The sequence below is a fragment of the Canis aureus genome, chromosome 22 (genome assembly GCF_053574225.1).
Source record: "Canis aureus isolate CA01 chromosome 22, VMU_Caureus_v.1.0, whole genome shotgun sequence".
Classification (NCBI taxonomy): Eukaryota; Metazoa; Chordata; class Mammalia; order Carnivora; family Canidae; genus Canis; species Canis aureus.
Window position 1 is genome coordinate 4,024,251 of NC_135632.1, and position 24,580 is coordinate 4,048,830.

Genomic DNA, 24,580 nt, shown 5'->3' on the forward strand with positions numbered 1-24,580 from the left:
TATCCTGGATTAAATAAAGTCAAACTCGTCCCTTTACTGTCAAGTCTGTTAATTATGAATCTATGAGAGGAGGACATATTGTGCAGTTTCTGAAATTTGTTTGACAATGGAGACCAGTTATCAAAGAGCATCTCATAGTCCCAGCATTCTTTAGAAGTCATTTGAAAAACGGCTTACTTGAAATAAGAAAAGCAAGTTCTTGTGCCTGGTTTCAAGGTCATTATTGTTTGGCTGCATTCTCTTTTGTTCAGCCTTATTTCCCAACACTCTCCTTAATAAGTCCTTCATTAAACCTCCCTCTTTACTCTATCCCATGTGTGCTACACTTATTACTGCTTTATTCATTTACTAAATATTTATTGAACATCTTTTATATATTATGCAGCATGAAACACAATCTCTGCCTTCCAGTGAGAAAGGAAACAGGCAGGATTTGTGCATAAAAATGAGTGCTCTGCTGTTGGTGGGAATACAAACTGGTACAGCCACTCTGGAAAACAGGATGGAGGTTCCTCAAAAAGGTAAGAATAGAACTACTCTATGACCTGGCAATTGTATTACTAGATATTTATACAGAGGACACAAAAGTGGAGATTCAAAGGGGCACATGCATCCCAATGTTTATAGCAGCACTATCAATAATAGCCAAATTATGGAAAGAGTCCAAATGTCTGTCAACTGATGAATGGATAAGGAAGATGTGGTATATGTATACAATGGAATATTATTTGGAAGCCATCAAAAAGAATGAAATCTTGCCATTTTCAACAACATGGATGGAACTAGAAGGTATTATGCTAATTGAATTATAAGTCAATCGGAGAAAGAGAAATATATAATTCACTCATATATGGAATTTAAGAAACAAAACATAAAGAGTAAGGGAAGGAAAATAATATAAAAACAGAGAGGGAAGCAAACCATAAAAGACTCTATAACAAAGAGAACACACAGAGGGTTGTTGGAGGGCAGGTGGGTAGGGGCTTGGGCTAAATGGGTGATTAAAGAAGGCACTTGCTGGGATGAGCACTGGATGTTATATGTAAATGATGAATCACTAAATTCTACTCCTGAAACCAATACTACACCATATGTTAACTAACTTGAATTTAAATTTAAAAAAGGGGGCTCTGATGGAAGGAAATAGTGGGTTCTACAGCAAGCATAGGCAAACATCTAGCCCAACCTTGAGAAAGCTTCTCAGAAGAAGTATCATCAGAAATAAAGAAAGATGAGTGAGCGAGCAAGGTGGGGATAACAGGAAACATTGCAGGCAAAAGGCATATGCAAAGAAATGAGAAAGACTATGTTGAATTGGGTACCATCAAATTGATCATGTGGCAGTAATGTACTCTATGTGGGCAAAGTACACAGCAATAGGTTGAAGGCAAATTTTGCTGGCCCTAGCATACCTTCCTATAGGATTTAGATTTTATCCAATTATATAGGCAAGAGATTGGCAAACCCTTTTCTGTAAAGTGTAAGAGTAAAAATTTTAAGTTTTGTGGGCCATATGGTCTCTCAACTATTCACTGCCATCACTGGAGTACAAAAGCAGTCATAGACAAGGGGTAAACAATGGATGTTCCTGTGTTCCAATAAAACTTTATTAAACAGCAAATGGTAGGCTAGATTTGATCGATGGGCTGTAGTTTGCCTCACCCCCATCCCCTCTATACTGAACTTTGTTTCTCAAAGTTTTATTTGAGGTCCAGCAGCAGCAGCAGCAGGAAACTTGTCAGACTCCACTGTATACCCACTGAATCTGAATCATTTAATTTAATGTGCTTATTTAAGTTTGAGAAGCACAACTGGTAAACATTGAATGGTTTTAAGCATACAAATGATATAATCAGCTTTGTTCTAGCTGTAATGTGAATCTTTGGTTTGGTCAATGTGAATATTCCCCATCCAATATTTTCCATATCTGCAAATCATCTATTGTTCAAACCCCAGTGTGAATCTATACCTTCTATAAAACCAGGGGCAGCCAACCTGAAATGATCACTTCCTTCTCTGATATCTTAGAGCACAAAAACACATTTTACCACTTAAGTGTTTCTGTGAATTTTCATAGGTCATTTTCATAGGTCATAATCTGCTCAGGAATAAGAACTATATCCACCCGTGCATTTCCTACAAAATCTAACAATAAAATTTATGGAGTTAAAAAATGTATTCCAAAAGAATGTGCTAGTTTAGTAATTGGTGTTGATAATTTAGACTAGGGCCACAGAGATGTTAAGTATAGCACTGGTGTTGTCTTGGGGGCATGGTTTCATATTTCACAGAAACCTCCTATTATTGGGCTGGGAAATTCTCTAAAAAGTACACCTCTAAGCCATGAGTACTCTAAGCTGCAAGATGGCTGGGTCAGAGGAATTGTAAGATTCAGAACAAACTCATCAAAAGTTTTGGCGGGAGAAAATCAACTTGGAACAAGGGCATTATTTTTGGATATTTCTTTAACTCTTAAAAGTCTGATCTTCAGAAATAGCAATCAAAACTTTGTTTCACTATAAAAAAAAAAGGCCTGTACAATTCCAAATCAAGGCTCTAAAGTGTGGCTGCGTTCACTTGAGGCATTTATGGAATTTGTTATAATCTTACAACTATCAATCGAAGGTATCCAGCATTTCAGGGTCATCTCATTTTCTCTTATTTGGTGAAGGAGTGTTGGTGGCTAAGGTGACCCTGAAACCCTCATTCACAACCCTGGTTCATGCTACATAAAAAGGAATGTGAACTTTAAGTTCTTCAGGAAAATCCCTTAGGGTACCTGCTAACTCCTTGTATCTGGACAGATAAACTTACCTTCTAGAATAATTTACCAGAACCAAGATTCTGGGGGCCAGGACTAGGGATGAAGTAGAATAGTGCCAGTCTATAGGCTGTAGAACACAAAACCCAAGAGAAAGAACTGAAAGAGAGATTATCTAAGGGTAAAACCAGAATCAGAATGACTATCCTGTCCAGTACAAAAAATCTGGATAGTTACAGAAGAACGTAGAACGACATAGCAGAGTAAACACATGACCAAAGAGTGGAAAGCAGAGCCAGGAGTGATTCCCAGAGGTATGGGAATTCAACTACAGGACTTAATGGGGTGCCAGAAATCTTTCTTGTGGAAGAGAAGCTATTACAGATGTGCAGCATTTTGGAACAATAGGAGTTTGGTCTAAGTTGAATGTAGTTCATCTAGTTCTATAGAGTAGAAGATGGAGAAGATGCTCTATTTAACCCAATAGTTGCCTCCATATAATGATTATCAAAATATTTTTAAAATTTTTTTCATGAGTGGTTTTGGGAAGATTTAGATTCATTAACTTTTAAAAGGAAACAGCTTTTTTATTTATTTATTTATTTTTTTGGGGAAACAGCTTTAAAATCCCTTTTCTGGCCAACTAAGACCTTCCTCATGCTCATCTAGAATGAGGATTGCCACATAGAGAAGTTCCATCAGAATTAAGATCTGGCAGCCCCAGTTCAATTTAATGACTAAATATTATAAGGTTTTCTTCAAAGAAATGCCATTAGGGAGGCATTAGAAAAGCAATGGTTTAGCATTTCAGAAACTGTCTATGAAGATGGTACCATAAATTATAGTAATGGAATAAAAGTTAACTTTGAGCACTTACAATATACTAAACCTCAGCACTCCATACAGATGATCTCATTGTTTTCTCACAGAAGCCTTTTAAGTGATATTATACTCCCCATTTTACGGATGAGGAAACTGAGGTACCAAGTGGCAGGTTCACACAGAGCCAATCTGACCCTCGGCTTTTAGCCAACACATAGAATGGCACTCCACCATACTGTGTAACTCAATAGCCTATAGAATCTTGCCTTCTTAGGTGATCACTTGTCTAATGAAAAAGAATATCATCAACAGTACCAAAGATTGTTTGAGACATTCCTATTTTATGAATAGTTTCACTGAAATAAAATACTTTTAAATTCACAAAGTTTCCAAATATCAATGAGCTTTTTTCTCACAAAATCAGCCTTAGTTCTGAAACTTGTAAGTTGATTTATTTTTGTGTTTATAAGGCAGATAGGCCTACATGTTTTTCTAAATAGAACGTCCTTCCATCAATTATCTTTAGATATCTTTCTGTAAAAAAAGAAACTAAGATTCTAACAATACTGAATTTAATTAGCATGCAATGATTTACAGAACATTTCAGCATTTTAGCCCAGAGTTTCTATATGAATGTTTGAGATTGGAATATGACAAAGTTCAATGAAAAATAAAGATGAATGTGCTGAAAATACAACAACTAATTGATATAGACATGGTGAATATTAACCAAAGAAGCTCATTTTAAACAGAATGAAAATGTTTTATTCCCTATAGAAATCTATAGGGAGGGGCACCTGGGTGGTTCAGTGGTTGAGCATCTGCCTTTGGCTCAGGTTGTGATTCAGGGTCCTAGGATTGAGTCCTGTTCAGGCTCACCACTGGGAGCCTGCTTCTCCCTCTGCCTGTGTCTCTGCCTCTCTTGTGTCTCTCATTAATAAATAAATAAAATCTTTTAAAAAAAGAAAAAAAATCTATAGGGAAAATGAGAAAAAGTTATTTATTAAAGAAAGTGACTATTTTTAACTAATTGATTTTTTTAGATGGGGCAGGGAGCAGAGAGGAAGGAAGAGAGAATCAAGCCAGCTCCATGCCCAGCATGGAGCCTGACACAGAGTTCAATCTCACAACCCTGAAATCATGACCTGAGCAAAATCAGGAGTCTGATGCTTAACCAGCTGAGCCAGCAGGTGCCCCAGAAAATGACTATTTTTAACAGTATATATATGTTTACTTAAGTTATCCTTAAGAAACATAGAAACTACAAAATTTTGCGTAGCTATTCTGATTTACAGATCTTGTTTGGAATGAAAAAGAAAAACTACTTTAAAACATCTCATTTTCTTATTCCTTTCAAATCACTCTCAACTGTATAATTCATCTTTTACAAACTTATTTTCATAAACTCTGAGTTAGAATAGAAATATGGATCACTTAATAAAGATTTTTACTGTAAGTATGTGTACAAGGTCCTTGGAATATTCTGAGCTTTCAGGATGAATAAATTAAGCTATTGAATATAAATTATGTCATGGGTATCTGTTCCTTTACACACTTTATCAAAGAAACCGTGTGATACATATTGCTATCTCCATTTCATAGATGAGAAAGCTAAGTGGTTTATTCAAAGTCACCACAGCTAGTAAATAACCATTTGATTATTCTTATTCTGAATATTTCTGCCTTCTTACTGACATCAAGAAGAAATCTTTGTATCATATCAATCTACAAGAATCTAGAGTATGGGACACCTGGGTGGCTCAGTGGTTGAGCATCTGCCTTTGGCTCAGGGCATGATCCTGGAGACCCAGGATCAAGTCCCATATCAGGCTCCCTGGATGGAGCCTGACTCTCCCTCTGCCTATGTCTCTGCCTCTCTCTCTCTCTCTGTCTCTCATGAATAAATAAATAAAATAATTTAAAATAAATAAATAAATAAAAACATGAACTTTTATAAAAAAAGAATCTAGAGTAAAATAAGAATTAGGTCAGAAGAAATGGTAATGATTATAATGATGTTGATGGTATTTAAAAACTTATTACAATAAAATAAAATAAATAAAATAAAATAAATAAAATAAAATAAAAACACTTTACATGCCAGTCATCATGTTAAGAATCTTATAGGCATCGTTTCATTTAATCTTAAGAATATCATATGAAATAAGTAGTTTGACTATCTCCATTTTATAAATAACAGAGACAAAAAAAAGTTAAGAAACTTGTCTCACTCCAAAATTAAATATCTTAATCTCCCCAGAATTAGACATGAAATTGTGCACTATTTTTAAAAGTAAGATACAAAGATGAAAGAGGCATGGATACTTAATCTTTCAAGGAGTTCATAGTTTAACGGGGGAGAAAAACTCCTAATTGACGTGATGGAAATAGGTATAAAATTCAGTGGGGCTCCAAAAAAAACCAGTAAATGGTCATCTTAAGGAAAGAAGTGATGCTTAACTTAACTCTTGAACAATAAATAAATGTGTACAAAATTGGGAAAGAGCATTCTTGGCAAGACAAAGGTATGGATAAAGATAAGAAGGGGTAAAAGAGCATAACATATTTAGGGAAATACTAGTTGCCAATATGAATGGAGAGTAACAATAAGTAAGTCAACAAGGAAAACATAGATTTCCAGATGACAATTCTTTCAAGATGAAGGAATTATGGTTTAGCTTTGAATGTGAAATATGAAGACTTATAGGTGAGATGTTTAAGTGTAGAAGTCGAGGAGCCACTCATATACAGGTTTCTGGCTGAAGGAGGCTATATCTGAGTTGGAGAGGTAGACTTCAGCATCATCAGAAATCAGGTGTTAATTGAAATCCTAGAAATAGATTAAGTCACCTGGAAATTTATAGGATAACTAAAGAGTAAGCCTGTACTAGGAATCTTAGGGAAACAATATTTAAGATGCAAGATAGGAGCACAAGAAAGAAAAAGAATAATCAGAGGGCTCGGGATCCCTGGGTGGCGCAGCGGTTTGGCGCCTGCCTTTGGCCCAGGGCGCGATCCTGGAGGCCCGGGATCGAATCCCACATCGGGCTCCCGGTGCATGGAGCCTGCTTCTCCCTCTGCCGGTGTCTCTGACTCTCTCTCTCTCTCTGTGACTGTCATAAATAAAAAAAAAAAAAAAAAAAAGAATAATCAGAGGGCTAAAGAACAATCAAGAAAGCATGACACCTTAGAAGTTAAGAAAGTGAATATATTCAAAAATTGGAAAGTAGTCAACAATGTCAAATGACACCTCAAGGTCAAATAAGAGTGACCAAGTAAAATGCAGATGGTCAAAAGAAATCCACTCAGTAGGTGAGAAGAAAAAGATCAATGATCAATTCACACCAAAATTCTTATGTTCATCAACCCTCTATGATCATCTTTTTAAAAGACTTATTTATTCTCAATGCAGGGCTCTATCTCACGGCCCTGAGATCATGACGTGAGCCAAAATCAAGAGTCTGATGCTTAACTGACTGAGCCACTCAGGTGCCCTATGATCACTATTTTTATTAGTGATCACTATTTTTATTAGTGATCACTATTTTTATTAGTTTCCAAATGTATGCACTAGACTAGTAACTTGCCAAATATCACACAGCTTGTGGGTAGTGGAGACAACACTTGATTCCAAAGTTTTGAGATCCCAAAGTCCATTTTTGAACTCTAAACATAAAGGTTGGGTAAAGTTATTAAAATGGTAATGGTGGCTCCCAAAATAAGATGTCTACATCCTCACCCTTGGCACCTGTGAATATTACCTTACTTGGAAAAAGCATCTTTGCAGAGGTACTTAAGAATCTCAAAATGAGGACATTCTGGATTATCCAGTAGGTCTCAAATCCAATGACAACTGTTCTTAAAAGAAACACAAGGAGGAAAGAGACCGGGAGAAGCAGCAGCCATGTGAAGACAGACAGAGGCAGAAGTTGGAGTGATGCAGTGACCAACCAAGAGGTGCCTGGGCACACTAGGAAGAGATGAGGAAAGATTCTCTCCTAGAACTTTAGCCCAGCCAACATTATGAGTTCATATTTCTAGCCTCCAAAACTGTGAGAATAAATCTCAATTGCTTTAAACCATCAAGTTTGTAGCAATTTGTTATAGCAGCCTTAGGAAATTCATGTAGTTAATAGCTTGGGCTGCTATAAAAAAAATATCAAAAACTAGGTGGGTTATCAACAACAGAAACTTATTTTCTCAAGTTCTGAAGGGTGGAAGTCTAAGATCACGGTGCCAGCATGGCCAGATTCTGGTGAGAGCCCTTTCCAAGCCAGTAACTGAAGACAGCCAATGTGCTTGTATTCTCACATAGCACACACAGTAAAGAGCTCCTTGAGGAATATAAGGGCACTAATCAAACAATCCAATCATGAAATGGGCAAAAGACATGAACAGAAATCTCACAGAGGAAGACATAGACATGGCCAACATGCACATGAGAAAATGCTCCGCATCACTTGCCATCAGGGAAATACAAATCCAAACCACAATGAGATACCACCTCACACCAGTGAGAATGGGGAAAATTAACAAGGCAGGAAACAACAAATGTTGGAGAGGATGTGGAGAAAAGGGAACCCTCTTACACTGTTGGTGGGAATGTGAACTGGTGCAGCCACTCTGGAAAACTGTGTGGAGGTTCCTCAAACAGTTAAAAATATACCTGCCCTACGACCCAGCAATTGCACTGTTGGGGATTTACCCCAAAGATACAAATGCAATGAAACGCCGGGACACCTGCACCCCGATGTTTATAGCAGCAATGGCCACGATAGCCAAACTGTGGAAGGAGCCTCGGTGTCCATCGAAAGATGAATGGATAAAGAAGATGTGGTTTATGTATACAATGGAATATTACTCAGCTATTAGAAATGACAAATACCCACCATTTGCTTCAACGTGGATGGAACTGGAGGGTATTATGCTGAGTGAAGTAAGTCAGTCGGAAAAGGACAAACATTATATGTTCTCATTCATTTGGGGAATATAAATAATAGTGAAAGGGAAAATAAGGGAAGGGAGAAGAAATGTGTGGGAAATATCAGAAAGGGAGACAGAACGTAAAGACTGCTAACTCTGGGAAACGAACTAGGGGTGGTAGAAGGGGAGGAGGGCGGGGGGTGGGAGTGAATGGGTGACGGGCACTGGGTGTTATTCTGTATGTTAGTAAATTGAACACCAATAAAAAAAAAAAAAAATAAGGGCACTAATCCCATCCATCCAGCCTCTAACCTCATGACCTTATTTCCTCCCAAAGGCTCTATCTACTTCCCAATACTGTCACACTTGGAGTAGGATTTCAACATAGGTATTTTTGTGAAGATATAAACATTTAGTTCAAAACGGTAATGTGATTTTTGTTTGGTTTTTGTTTTTGTGTTATTTTTTTTTTTTGGTCACATTTTAAAAGAACTGTTCCCAGGAAAAAGGAATTCCATTAATCAAATGAATCATTTTAAAATAAAAACTTCTTGATTATTGCTATTTAAAGGAGTTTTACTATGCACATTTAAGAATCAAAGGTGCTTTTATCCTTCAAACTTAGTATCTATCACTGGTGTAGCAAAACCTCATAATAAACCATCAAAACAATGGCTTTCATTTAACGTTTTTGATTATAATAAATAACAAATGCTTCCAGAAAGGTAGAATATTTTAAAAAATATCTTAGTACTTTACAGTAATAATCCACTGTCTTCTTTTTTTTTAATTTTTTTAAAATTTATTTATGATAGTCACACAGAGAGTGAGAGAGGCAGAGACACAGGCAGAGGGAGAAGCAGGCTCCATGCACCGGGAGCCCGACGTGGGATTCAATCCCAGGTCTCCAGGATCGCGCCCTGGGCCAAAGGCAGGTGCCAAACCGCTGCGCCACCCAGGGATCCCCCACTGTGTCTTCTTAAATCAGATCTAATCAAAAATTTTAAAGAAAAATGATCTTATTCCACAATATTGAGATATTCTAGCATCATGCAAAACTGACTTATTTTGACTATTTTAGAAAGTATGTTGGTGACACAAATTAAGAAGTAGTAAGTAGTGATCCTCAACCAAAATTTTCCCAATGACTCAAACTCAAGATTTCTAGCATTTAATTTTTCAGGTTTATCCCAACTTCTTTTTTCTGTCAATATATTTTCATTGATGAGGCACCAAAGATAATACATTACCTTTTCCAAGGTATTCTAGAGACCTCATTAGTACTCTTTTCACCAGATTCATAAAAGATAAATGATTTTGCATCATATATGTGGCTTTGTTCCCTTTTGCTATTTGACATTATGACAGATTTTGATTTTAAATACTTTACACATTCAACATAATTATGCCCTATTTTATAGTTTGCTACATTATACTTTAAAAGTACATTATTCATTGTAGTCTGAAAATTTTCAAGTAATAAATGTGAATGTATTAATTTAGTTAACAAAGCTTCAAGCCAAGTAAAAATAATATTAAAATTGATGTATTCTCTGCTAGAACACACACATAATGGCAAACATAAATTAAATTACTTATTTTGAAATCATATTATACTAATTTTATTAGTACATTATATTAATATATCATGGTATATTACATTAATATACTATATTTATTAATATATATACTAATTTTATTTGGTCATGTTGTACTAATATCCAACAAGTAGTGAGAAAAATATCAGAAATTAGATTTTATTTTAATGCAACATAAGTAAAAAGGAATAGGCGATGGGATTAGTGTATGAAAAATAAATACATTTTTAACCTCTTAAGGCAATTTCAAGATAATGTAGTGTTAATGGAAAGACTATGAACTTTTTATTCAGGGAACTATGATTTTCAACTTCTGCACCACCACTAACTAGCTGAGTGATACAGCATAGAGTAATTAACCTCTATGAGACTTTATTGTTATCTGAATCATGGGAGATTCCTTACTTTCTGGGCCACTGTGGAAATTAAATGCAGTAAGTGAATAAGGTATCAATGGAGACTGACAGATAGTAAATAATCACTACATGAGAGACATTGTTGTTGTTGAATCTACCTTTAGGATTCGAAGTGCTATAAGGGGCAATTGCATGATTTGTGAATCTTCCTAGATACGATATCATGCCTTTTCTTAAGATCTCTTTTCACATTCTGAAACCATTTCTTTGTAGATTCACCTCATTGCTTATATGTTGTATTACAGAGAATTAATCACAACTTTGAGATGTCTTATATAACTGACTATATCATTATCATGGGGCTTCTTAATGCTTTTAGGCAACCAAGCTCACTGAGGAAAAAATGGAGTCCATAATGAGTGAAGAATAACATACTTAGGAAATGCTTCCACAGATGTTTTCCTTTTACCTGATATGAGGCAATGATAAGTGTTGTGTACCTCCTTCCATATAGTAGAGTATGCAAACATTGGAATACTGTTCAAAGTGTCAACAGCAGATTTAGTCAAATGTAGCACCTCCCCTTAAAAAAGATAAATAAGTCAGAGGTTTTAAGTTTGGGAGATTTACCTTCTTTTTTCTGTAGTAAAAATTATTCTTGGGGCACTTGGGTAGCTCAGTCAGTTGAGCATCTGACTCTTGGTTTCAGCTTAGGTTGTGATCTCCAGGTTGTGGGATCGAGCCCCCAGCTGGGCTCTGCACTCAATGTAGAGTCTGCTCCCCATTCTCTCCCCCTTGCTCATTCTCTCTCTCTCAAATAAACAAATAAAATCTTTAAAAAATATATCCTTAAAAAAAGAAAACTATTTATAGGCTTTTGGTCCAAAGTAGTATCTTTCTTCTCCCACAAAAAAATAAGTGGCAAAATCATATAATATCATCTTTTCAGGTGTACTATTTGTTGTCATATCATAACGTTGACAACAAAAATTAAAATTCCTCTGTAAGAACGAGAGAGAACAGAAGCCTAACTAGGCTGGGGTTCTGAGGGGCCAGCTTAAATGAGGAATGAGGTGGGGCCAAGCCTACTCTGAATGGCAAGGAGTGTAGGCAGAAGTGGAGGCAAGAGAGGAGGGCCAAATAAACTGTGGCCAAGACCACAGAGATAATCAACCCCAAAGGACCAAGGCAGAGAGATGAAAAAATGATTTCAGAGTACTAGGTCTGTAAATAGAGCTGAATATATAAAAAGAATAGATTAAAAAAATGACCCTGACATATAGACCTAGTAGGTAAAAACAGGGGTCTTTTTTTTTTTTTTTAATCTTTCCAGTTGTCTGTGGTCTTATCTTTCCACATGAATGGAGCCATTAAAGGCACCAAATCAGAACAAAGAATACAACCAGGAATGACCATCACTCCCTCAAAAGCACACTTCCCAAATGTTGTTTTAAAAGGGGGGCTTCAGTTCTATCTTCACCAAATATTCTTAATCACTTATATGACAGGATCATCTATTAAGTGACTTTCATTAGTCACTTCAAGTTGACACTAAAACTTTCCTCTATTAAAAAATAATAATAATTCATTGCTCTATCTGGAGCCGAACACATATCAGATAAGCCTAGAATATTACTTCTTATCCATATACCAATATGCTAGGAAACTATCAAAGACTACTAGAGTTGTGTGAAAAGAACTCAAGAGCCAACTTTAAGAGGCTCTCACTAGCCAAAGATGGGAAAATTCAAATATCAATAAAGAAAACTATAATTGATAGAAAAAAAAATAAAAATGCAAACCAAAAACTCATAGTAATATTTCAAAGATAACAACTGGTCACATTTGGAAGATCTTAGGATATTAATTCATTATTTTGAAAACTGGAAAACAAAGGGAAAGAATCTAGAACCTTTTCTGCTGCTTTAAAATATATGATTCCTCATGATAACACAATAGCTGATGAGAGAGTTTCTGTTTATAATTATCGCAGCTAATAAATGAAGATGAACTGACAGATTTTTGTAACCTCTAGTGAATTAACAGAATCTGGGAAGTGAACATCAATGGTTAATGGTATTACAAAAAGCGAGACACCCAGATACTATGCATCGCCTGGTGGAAATACACATCAACTATGCGGTATTTAGGGGGAAAAAAGGTGAACCTGAATCTTACCAAACCTTTAAATAACTATCAATTCACAGAGGACAGAGAAACTTGTTAATTAAGAGCATATGAGACAATCTGATATACAAAATCCAGTCTATGAAGAAGATCTACAAGAAAAATGATGTGTTTCTTCAACAAGTAGACTTTAAGGACAGAAAAAAGACATTTACGGAGAATCTATGGATCAAGAAACACTTAAGAGATATAGCAACTAATCTAAATACATAGATCTTATTTGGGCACTGATTAAACAATCTGTTAAAAAGAAAGAAAAAGTAGGGGTGGGGAGAAAAAGTATTAGGCAATTGGAAAAATATAAATCCAGTCTATGTACTTGATATAATAAACTTCTTATTAATATTTCTTATTTTATATGTGATAATACTACTGGGATTCTGTTTTAAAAATCAGTCTTTAGGGGCACCTGGGTGGTGAAGTCAGTTGGGCTCTGAGTCTTGGTTTTAGCTTGGGTTACAATCTCAGGGTCATGAAATGGAGCCCCGATATCGGCTCCACACTCAGTGTGGAATCTCTTGAGATTCTCTCTCCCTCTCCCTCTGCCCCTCCAACTTGTGCTCTCTCTCACTCTTTCTCTCTCTCTCTAAAATAAATAATCTCTCTCTCTCTCTTTTTAAAAGTAGATTTTATTCTTGAGAGTTACATACCAAAATATCTACAATGGTTTGCAAATCAGAGTTGTCCAATAAATAGTGGTTATCATCATCATTATTATATATTTGACCTGGGAAGCATCCAAAATTAGCACTACTATAAAGACAAAGTAAAATCTTCTTGGAAATGGAGTAAATTGAGATTATGCCAGAAGCATCAGCACTGCACACAAGAGAGAGGTGATGCCTCAAAAAAGAAATATTGGAGTGTTTCACCACAGGTAGGAGAACAAATGCTGGGTAGTAAAAAAACAACATCCTACTATATGGAGAAAGAAGGAAACTTTTTTTTTAAGCCTAGTATGTAATTTTACATGAACTAAGATTCAGATAGAGTAGCATTGCCCTTTATAAATTTCAGTTACATCCTAAATCACAGCTAAATTTCTACCCATGCCATAGTCTTTTATTTTTTTAAGATTTTATTTATTTATTCATGAGAGACACACAGAGAGAGAGGCAGAGACATAGGCAGAGGGACAAGCAGGCTCCCTCTGGGGATCCTGATGTGAGACTCAATCCCAAGACCCTGAGATCACAACCTGAGCCAAAGGCAGATGCTCAAGCATTGAGCCACCCAGGTGGCCCCCCATGCCTTAGTCTTTTGCATTGCAAAGCAAAGCATTAATTAGACACTCACGTACTTTCTCTTTTTATCACCTGTAAATATATGTGTATGATTTGATTGTAACAGTGTAAAATCTACCTCCAAAGGAACACTGAATCAAGTACTATCCTTTTGGCTTTTACACTAAACTTGTGTATAAGGATTATTTATGTATTGACAGAGAGGAACATATTGAGCCAACATTTTGATCTCAATATGATCCATGTATTTAAGAAGAGAGAAATGTACCTTTGTGTCACAAATTAACTTAAATATTAATTTATTTACTGATCCTGAAGTATGGGAACCTAGATTTAGACTGACTCTGGAATAGTTTAGTAGCAAGAAACTAATTAAAAAGATTTTCAAAATTTGGTCTTTATAATGACCACCATCCTGTTGGTGGCTGATTTTCTTGAGATTATGATAGTCAAAGGTGTCATTTGGCTTCACATCTGAGCAAACAGCCTTCTTCAATCTCATTCCAGAGTAGAGTGATAACCTATCTTTCTGTATGGTTTTTATTATTATTCAATAATACAGAGGAGATTGCAACAAAGATCTAGTAAACAGTTACCTCTCTCTTAAGTGTTGAAAAACTACAGGGAATAAGTCCCCTTTAGGAGTAGTTGAAAAGTTTACAATTTTAATTTTTTTTGTAGGCATCAAAATCACTCTGAGAACCTGTTATAGATAGGTGCGCCACTCCCAAGAGATTTTGATATGTTGTGTTTGGGTGTGGAGCAACTTGTGAATTATTATAAAGTTCTCTGGTTGATTCTGGTACACATAAAACTTGGAAAATTACTTGAATAAAATATAAATCAACATGCAAAAAAACCCTTAAATTTCTACTCAAAGATGTAGAGTATATGTAATTATGATTAATTTTAGTCAGATCTCACAATTTAGAGTTTTAAGTAGAGCTCTTAAAAATATACATCATTATATTCCTTCTAATGTCAATTTGAGAAGGTGTCAATTTCTCACAATTTATATAAACAGAATAAAATTTCACTGCCAAAGTTGTAGGATAACGTTTTACATGGTATACTTAATATCATAAATACATCCCATTACTGAAAGGCCATAATTTATTTTGCTATGCACATACAAAAATATCTGCACATATCTGACTGTAATAAAGAAAACCAAAACCTAAATATTTTAAATTATATTTATACAATGACTTACGACATTCCATTCTGGGGAAAAAAAATGTTAATTTTTTTAGATGGTGAAGATTTCAAAAGCTCTCAATTTCTTTCAGAAGGCAGCCTGTATCAAAAAACATCACTACAGGGGCTGGCTCAGTCGGAGGAATGGGACGTGATTGACCTCCAAGTTGGGTGTACAGATTACTAAAAATAAATAAACTTGAAAAAAAGAAAAAGAAAACACCACCACAGTGATAATTACATTGGCGATGATCAAGTGTAAATTTCTGTTTACTCAAAGCCTTCCTGAAGAATTGTCCAAAAAGTATAGGAGAAACTTGGAGTAAATTAGTTTACAAATGCAACCCACTAATTCAGCAGATATTTATCAGACTCTTGCTTTCCCCAAGCACTGTTTTAACTCCTTGGTATACAATGATGAATCACATGCAATACTGTCCCCACCTACAGTACACAGTGAAGAAGGGAAGACTTTTATCTAAATAATCACTGTATGACGTAATGAACAGTATGACAGAGGTCCAGAATCAATGCTGTACAAGAAAAGAGGCGCTAAGATTTTCCTGGGGGGTCAGGAAAGTTGGCTAGAAGATAGAATAAGTAGTAGAAATATGGCTGACTATAAAAGAGTCACTGGATTTCACACTTCAGATAATTCGAACCTGTAGAGTCATGGTCACATAATATACATATTTTTAGAAAGATTACACCGGCAGCAATGTGGAGATGAATTGGAGCGGGTGAGACTGAAAACAGGAACACTGGGAGAAAGCTATTTTAAGAGGGGAGAATTAGGACAAAGAGAATGGAGAGGAAAGCTGGATGTGAAGATCTTTGGAAGGTAGTATTATTCAGGAGACTTTGGGAGTGATCAGAAAGGGGGTTATGGAATAAGAGAAGCGTAAAGCCAGTGGTTCTTAAAACGGTACCTGGAACAGAAGCATAAGCATCTCCTAGGAACTTTGTAGAACTAGAAATTCTCTGACCTCACTCCGGAAACTAAACCAGAAACTCTGGATATGGGGTCCCATCATCCATGTTTAATAAGGCCTCTAGGGGATTCCAATGCTAAAGTTCGAGAAGCACTTGAAGCTATTGGTTTCCAAACATAGCTGCACATTAGAATTGCCTGGGAAGCTTAGAAAAAGAAATTCCCACCTCAGAGATTCTGGTTTCATTGGTCCAGACCCTGACCCACCTACCAGGGTTTGTAAAAGGTCGCCCCAGTTGAATTCAATGAGTGCCCAATTACGGTAGACTGTTGGTTCTGGTTGAGGAGGCTGAGTGGATAATGCTGATACTCACCAAGGAAAGGGAGGAGGTTTAAATGAAAATCTGATGGCATTTTCCAGGCTGTTTTCTGTTGAATCTCAAAATAAGCATGCCAGGCCTTTATCCAACTAGCTTTTTAATGATTTACTGTAGGCAAACAGACCAGCACATCAAATCTTCAAAAGTTCTCATAACACCCTTTTCAATCTCTGAAATTTTTCTTAAACTAATTTCCAGACGTTCTAATGTCCTTCTGTTCTCCACTCCCTTTTATTACTAAAAAGAATTCATCAGTGCTCCCTCTTCATTTAGTCTATGTTCTTAATGCAGTGGTTAAGCACACAGGCTACCTGGGTTCAAATCCTAATTTCACCACTTACTAGCTCTGTGGGCTTAGGCAATCTGCTTAATTTCTCTGTGCCTATTTCCTCATCTTTAAGTGGGAATAACCATAGAACCTACCTCTTAGGGTTGACTGAAGACTAAATGAATTACCAATTGAGAAGTTCCTGGAATAGTGCCTGGCACATGGGTAAGTGCTGTGTGTTTGTTAAATTAAAAAATAATAATAATAATGGGTATGGAATATTTTGTGTGAACTGTGAGACATTCGAGGCTTCCTAGTAGGAGGGAAGTAATTCATCAAGTGAGCCTCACCTGTGCCTCCAGGAGACACATACAACATTATAACCCCTGTAACTAGACTACCAAGTTCTTGAAGACATGCATCATGGATTATTCCTTTTTGTATCTCCACTTCCTAGCACAATGTCTGGCCTACAGTAATTTTTCAATAAGTGATTGTTGAATAAATGAATTAATGAAGGATTATTCATTTCATTCATTAATTTTTACTTTATATAGAAAATAAGATCTCAAATGATATCTTCTAAAAACAAACAGCTTCGGGATGGTGGTTTAAGCCAAAGTGTCCCTAGCTGGAGGCAGAAGATAAATAGCACAACTTTACACATCTTACCTCATTCAGATCTAGCCAGAAAATCAGGTGGATCTGGGCCTGCAGAAAAATCTATTAGAGATGCTGGGAGGAGTGGAGGCAAGGAAATGAAGGTGGACAGACACTAGGACTGGAAGAAGAAGAAGAAGAAAAGACTTAGAGCACCAGAAAGTCATTTCTGAAGCAGTTTCCATTGGCCTAGCAGAACTGGGAAATTTCATAGTCTTAAAAATGCTGCCAAAGAAATTAAAACATTATTTAATTCTTGATGGACTTAGTATCAGAGCCAGCTCTACCATTAGCTAGCTTCTGACCTTGGGTGAGTCACTTGCCTCTCTGAGCCTCAGTTTCCAACTCTCCAAACTAAGGCATTGATTAATGATCCAAAAGGTCCTTTTCAGCTCTATAATTCTTTGATTATAATAGCAGATTGCTAATTTAAGCTCTTCCAAGGAAAAATAATATGCTTTTTTTTTTTAATTCATCGGGCTATTGCAGGGACCCTATACCTCTTTTCTGGGTATAATAATACTGTCTACTATTAAAATATATTCATTCTGTGTTTTAGACTTTTATATATAATGATATGGACTGACATCCAATTTAGATAATTACCAAAAAATAGTGCTTAATGCACTAGACCAAATTTATTTTTAACTTTGAGTCACCCATCACAACTCTGTAATAGCAAAATGCTACGAAAATCTTAACAGTCTTTAAAGAGCCTTTGTGAAAACTAGCTTGAAAATATCATGATACCAATTTAGTTCTTGAACAATTTATTGGTAAAACTGAAAAGGCTGTACCCATCATCTAGGTTATAGTTGCTCTCTAGACTTACGAAAAAAAAATTACAACCAGTAACTCTGGATAGGTAAGAAGTATGAGTCATGATTCTATGACATTTAGGCTTAGATACAAATTGCACATAGCACATCTAGGGATTTGTGTCAAACTCAAGTTTAAATGGTGGAAACTGATTTATCTATTTACTTAGATTACAAAGTTTCAGTACCTCTCGGGAATCGATCTCTTTGTAGAAAGTCATCAGTTATTTGAGATTTTTACCACAAAACCTACTATGCCTCCAATGTGCTATGTCTGATTATTCTTAAATGAAATCTTGGTTTGCAAAAAAATTTCACTACACGAGGGATATTGATAGCTTCAGAAAAACACTTACTTCATTAGATTCTAAAGCACTCAAGCCATACTTCCAAAGCACAGACAAACCTCTAGAGTCTCCTTCAAAAATTACTCACAACCCAGCTACTATTGTAGCCATAAAACGCATGTTCTCAGAACCAGAGTTAAGGAAGAAACCAGTTCTTTATTCTGCTAACTGCACAAGGAATATTTTCCGTGTTATCAAAATCTCTAAAGCTCCATAAAATATGATGTTCCTGTCAACACCGACTTCAGATAAACACTTCAAACATGAAAGCAGTTCCCAGCAACTGGAAGTCAATTCTTTCTTTGACACGTAGCTGGGGCATGCAACATTCATCATGTTGAGTATTTATAAGCATCCAAAAGGTTCATGCCATGTATTAATTTATCAATAGTTCTGCCTAATTTGTGCATGACAAGTCTTTTGTGTAAGAGCGTGGCATTTAGCTAGTGAGTAAATCTAGTTGAACACCCAGCATCTCAAACTCTACAAATCTTGCTGAAATTTATTTGTAATCACAGAAACATTGTTCTTAATTTAAAATGTTCTCTGACAGTCAAATATTCATGACGGTGACTAAAATGCAGAGAGTCATAGGCTTCCCAAAAAGAGATCATTCTTGATTAGAAAAAAAGAAAAAAATCTGTAAGGGAAATTATATGCCATAGTAATTTCTTGTATACACTGAAAATTTGGAAATATAGCTACTGTAAATGTCAAAGGTCTGTTATATGCAAAAGGCAAATGATAATGAACTTTGGTAAATATTTTTTAAATCAACTACACTATAGGAAGAGTAAAGACGATCACCATGTAGGTGAAATTGCTCAGTAAACTATAAAGTACTTTGCAAATAAAAATATTAAAAGTAATGTAGAGAAAAGCACCAAGATGCATCATCATTTAAGGATGCCAGACTGTAATAAAAGCTACCGAGTCCATTTCTGTATTCCTTCTGAGAAAACAAAAAGTTCTAGTTATATTTTGCCTCTATGCCATTTCTGTTTCCACAAGTTCCTAAGAGAAAATTCTGTGTTTGGAAGAACTACATGAGAAACAAGAAGAGAGAGACAGAAACAGAGACTGAGAGAGAGAGAGAGAGAGAGAGGGAAGGAGGAAGAGAAAATCTAAAGAGCTAGATTAATATATTGCATGTATTTAATTGTGGATAAGTGGAACTATAAAAAGAATATTTCACAGTCTCATAGCATGCTTGTTGTCTTTTCAACAAATTAACTGGATCTGGATGTTGGTTATTGGCTATGTTAACAGTAGAGTAAACCTGTCTTCTGGGGCTAATGTTTTAGAGACAAGTATGTTTTGTTGGTTTTATTAATCAAATACTAACTAGCCTGCAATTTACTACTTTAATGTGTATCTCAAAATCTTCTAGGATAAGTCTAAATTTACTGACAACTTCGACATCTTAATGTCGAAAGTTTGTATTTTTATTTCTAAAAATGCATTACTTTCTTTAAAGAGATCCGACAAATAGGTCCTAGAATCACAGATTTTCAGAACTGGGATAGGCTTTCTATGTCACTCAATCTTACCTTCAATTAAAATTATGAAATATCTCTAAAATGTCCCAGGCCTGGATGCTTTTTTGGACCCTTCCCATGACATGTAACCTCACTATTTTGGGAGAGCGTCATTTCAATTTTAAAGAGTTCTGGTGGGTTCTTTTTAAAATTCATATACTCACTTTAAATCTGCCTGTTTCTAATTTCCACAGTGTGGTCTTAATTTCCTCAGATGGAGAATCAAAGAATAAATCTAATCTCACTTCCTTATGAAAACCCTACAAATGTTCAGACGGCTATCATAAGTAAAGCATTTGGAAGTAAAGCATTATCCAATCAATAAATGCAAGCTATTATCACTTTTACCATCAAAACCCTAAATATGTTTCTTTCTCAGACTTTTTCATACCCAGTTTCTTTAAGAGCCTTTTATTTGGAATATTTCAAAGACTCAAACTCAACATCAAGCCATGTTCAGGACATCCAATTTTTTTTTTTCAGAGGTTGAGAACCTGACCTAAAATAATGGAATGCTATGACTCCACCTTCATCTTTATTTCTTCACTATTTTTCGTTTGTTTACAAAGGCAGTTTAGTTCACCTCAATAAGACAAATACTGAATGCTTACTCTTATGAGTGAAACAATACAATCTGAAGTCTTTCCTAGCAGGTGATTCTAAAAGAAGAGAAATCATCATGCAGGTTTTTCTTTGCTCTTTCATAATTATTATTTATATAACTGTTTACCCATTACCAATATATGTTAAAATCAATTTTTTAAAAATATTTATTTATTCATGAGACAAAGAGAGAGGCAGACACAGGCCGAGGGAGAAGCAGGCTCCACGCAGGGAGCCCAATGTGAGACTTGATCCTGGAACTCCAGGATCACACCCTTGGCTGAAGGCAGACGCTCAACCACTGAGCCACCCAAGCATCCCAAAATCCATTTTTATATTCGAGATTAATCAGTTCTTTTACCAACTGGTTTTATGTAAGAAACTTGACTATAATATTTACATGAATATTATATTTTAAATATTTATAAAATGCCAATGTTGGGTTTTTTTATTTGGTCAAATCCCATTATAACCAAATGCTATAAACATGAATGAATGAATGAATGAATGAATGAGACATTAGTCCTCAATTTAACAATCCTCTAAGAAGATTCCAAGAATCAGAATCTTCAAGACAATAAAATTTTAGTGTAAAGAGAGAATTGGAGGAGTCTTCTGAGATATTTTCAAGACTTTTTAATAACAATCATAGGTGCAACATAGGTTCTCTGTTTTCACTTGAAGCAAATGAATTCTTGAGTTCCATATATTTAATTTGGGCTTCATTATCATTATTATCATCACATTTTACTTTAAAGCATTTATTAGGGGGATTTCCAAACAAAGATTATAGTGAAAACGTTTTTCTACTCAACTCTCCAAAAAATCTAAACACCTCTCCCCGCAAAAAAGGAGAATGGAAAGTAGTGAACAAAACTCCATCTTTAATGAAGGTGTCCAAATCAGTAAGTTTCGTATGGAAGGTGATGGGAAGAAGACAAAAGCAAACACATGTCTCCATTGTTAAACTAATCACATGAGGAGGCCATTAGGTGGAGGTGGCTCTAGTGCCATGGTGGCCTACATAAGCAAATCAAAATCTAAACCTGTAAATGCCTCCAGGTTTGGAAATGGAAACCTAAGGACAGCCAGTTACTAAAAGCCAACTAGGCTTAAGCTATAATGAGTGGATCATTTCCTTTCTTTGCTTCCACACCATCTCCCTGTGAGTAGTTCCCCTGGCTCCTCTCAGTTAAGTACTTCTAACCACTTCTAGTCAAGGGCTACTCAATTCAATCAATTTTTGGTAAAATAAAAGTTTTAAAAATTTTATTACACCTCAGTTTATCTTTGAACACTGTAATCTAGAGCAGAGTTATACAAAAAGTCTATCAAGTGCTATATCTTAAAACAGAGAATATATCTTCTTTTTAAGTGCCCATGGATCTTTCACAAAAATGAACTAAATATTATACAGCCAAGAAAATCTAAATTCATTCCAAAATTTATAAATAATGTGGGTCATTTGTCTCTCATCCAATATAATTCTATTAGAAGTATGTAGAAAATATTTTTTTAAGTTCTCCCATCTGGAAATTAAAATGAAAACTCTTTCAAATAATTTTAGATCTAAGTGAAAAACAGCCCAAATTGCATATAATTTTTTAAATGATAATAATGAAAGTAATATGAATCTCTACATTCTCCTTCATCTCCTCTCCTGTGCTGCTCATTCTATGCATATCTGTTGCCCATTCAATGAGGAGGCATTGAAGAAGACTCTAGTGTTCACCACAGCCAGGAAAAGCCCAAGGAAACAGTCAAAACCCAAAATAGAAAGCTATTTGTTTTCAATCAGCAGATAAATCCTATTGTAATTAGTAGGGCTTCTTGTTGAAATCAGAATAAGAATTTAATTTGGTGGTCATTCAATAAAATAAACATATCCATAGGTTGGAAATTAAGGAACAATATTAATTTGAGCTCCAAAGAGAAGATGCTACTTTACTCTAGAATTATTCTCCCATAGACAGCAAAATATTCACAATTGGAAAATATCATCTGGTTCCAGTACATACAGACTAATACTTCTGTTCTCACTCCAAACTAAAACCTATGAGACTTAGCTATCACAAAGTATAGATTTTAAAAAATAATTTTATTATGTATATTTTTTCAAGCATTCCCATTGCTATGCAAAAACAAATGGAATTAATTAATTATGCAATCCAAGAAGTTAAAAAACAAAAATAAGTTGATTTTTTTAATTTAATGAGTAAAAGAAGTAAAACAGTGAATTTGTAAATAAATCCATTGTTTTAAATGGATTTAAATAGAGCAATAAAATAGATTACCTACTACAATCTAGTCAAGAAAGTAAAGTGCCAAAGCAAAAAATATTCAAAATGAAACTTGGAGAGAAATAGCCAAGATATGAGAAAATCATAAATCATGAAAATCATTGGAGAATGATTTACTCAACTCTATGCAAATATATTTGAAAACCCAAATGAAGTAAATTCTTTTTCTTTTTTGTCTTTTATTTCTATATCCCAATCCCATTTTTCTTACTCCTTAGGATCCAATGTGTTCATTATTTACAATACATTGCTGTTAGCCATTTTGAAGAGACATCTGCACTTCCATGTTCATTGAAGCAACATTCATGACAGCCAAGAGGTGGAAACAACCTAAATGTGCCTTGGCAGATGACTAGATAAAGAAAATGTGCTCCAGGGCGCCTGGGTGGCTCAGTTGGTTAAGCATCTGACTTTGGCTCAGGTCGTGATCTCAGGGTCCTGGGATGAGCCCTGCCTCTGGCTACTGCTCAGCGGGGAATTGGCATCTCCTTCCCCGCCGCCCCCCGCCTCCACCCTGCAACTCCTGCTCTATCTCACTATCACATAGATAAATAAAAAATCTTTTTAAAAAATAATAGCCCCTATAATATACAAGGGGCTATTATTTGGCCTTAAAAAAAAGGAAATTCACCAATATGTGGTGATATGAATGAATTTTAGGGACATTATGCTATGTGAAATTAGCCAGTTACAGATGAAGCTACTACTTTTAATAGACATTACTCATCTTTTGTTTTTCTTTGGTTTTAGTAATTATAAAAATATTCTTTCCTTTTGTGATCTCTTATAAACCTTGTCCATGGTATTTGGTTTTTTTAAGCAGAAATATTTCTTAATTTAAATGTAAAAAGTATCATCAATGTTTTTCCTTTTTGAGTCATATGTTTTCAGCTTTAATTAGTAAAACCTTGGGATGCCTGGGTAGCTCAGCGGTTGAGCGTCTGCCTTCAGCTCAAGGCGTGATCCCAGAGTCCCTGGATTGAGTTCCTCATCAGGCTTCCTGCATGGAGCCTGCTTCTCCCTCTGCTTGTGTCTCTGCCTCATTCTTTCTGTGTCTCTCATGAATAAATAAATAAAATCTTTTTTAAAAATTAGTAAAACCTTCACTGCTCTGGATTACAAAAGATCTTAGTAGTTTGCCTTTTACATTTAAGTCTTTCATTTACCCCAAATCACCTTTAAATGTGATACATGGTCAGGATCTATTTAAATTTTTTTCCATAAAGTAAGACATCATCTACTATAGTTTGTCCTTCATGGGAACATGTTTGTAAAATATGTTGTCAGATATCCACAGGTCTGTCTCTGAACTCCCTGTTCTACTGCATTGGTAGTTCATGTGTTCTTGTCCTAATATCACACCACTTTTAGAGCAATGGCTTCATTGTATGTATTATTTCTCTTTTATAATGCTGACTTAGCTATTCATGGACCTCTATTCTTCCAAATAAGTTTTAAATTGTTTATTGAGTTCTTCAAAAAAAGTCCACTAGAATTTTGATCAGAAATGCATTGTATGGATAAATTTAGAAAAAAAATTATATCATTGTAATAATGTAACTTTATACAGAATCACAGAAATCTCTCCATTTATTTAAATCATCTTCCTTAGACTTTTGTTAAAAAGGTTTTCCTAAGTAGGGCTTG

General features: G+C 35.3%; 1 protein-coding gene and 1 long non-coding RNA gene across 5 annotated transcripts in view; one reads left to right on the plus strand and one right to left on the minus strand.

Annotated features, from left to right (window-relative positions):
- LOC144293670 (uncharacterized) overlaps positions 1-24,580 on the minus strand; it is a 370,284-nt gene that overhangs the window by 256,560 nt on the left and 89,144 nt on the right. The window lies entirely within an intron of this gene.
- LOC144293671 (uncharacterized) overlaps positions 1-24,580 on the plus strand; it is an 88,148-nt gene that overhangs the window by 62,707 nt on the left and 861 nt on the right. The window contains exons 2-3 of one of the 2 annotated variants that reach the window (XR_013360890.1): positions 386-521; positions 15,181-15,262. This is a non-coding gene — a long non-coding RNA (uncharacterized LOC144293671). Of the gene's footprint in view, positions 1-385; positions 522-15,180; positions 15,263-24,580 lie in introns of those variants that run through there. The other variant, XR_013360889.1, reaches the window with a different exon arrangement.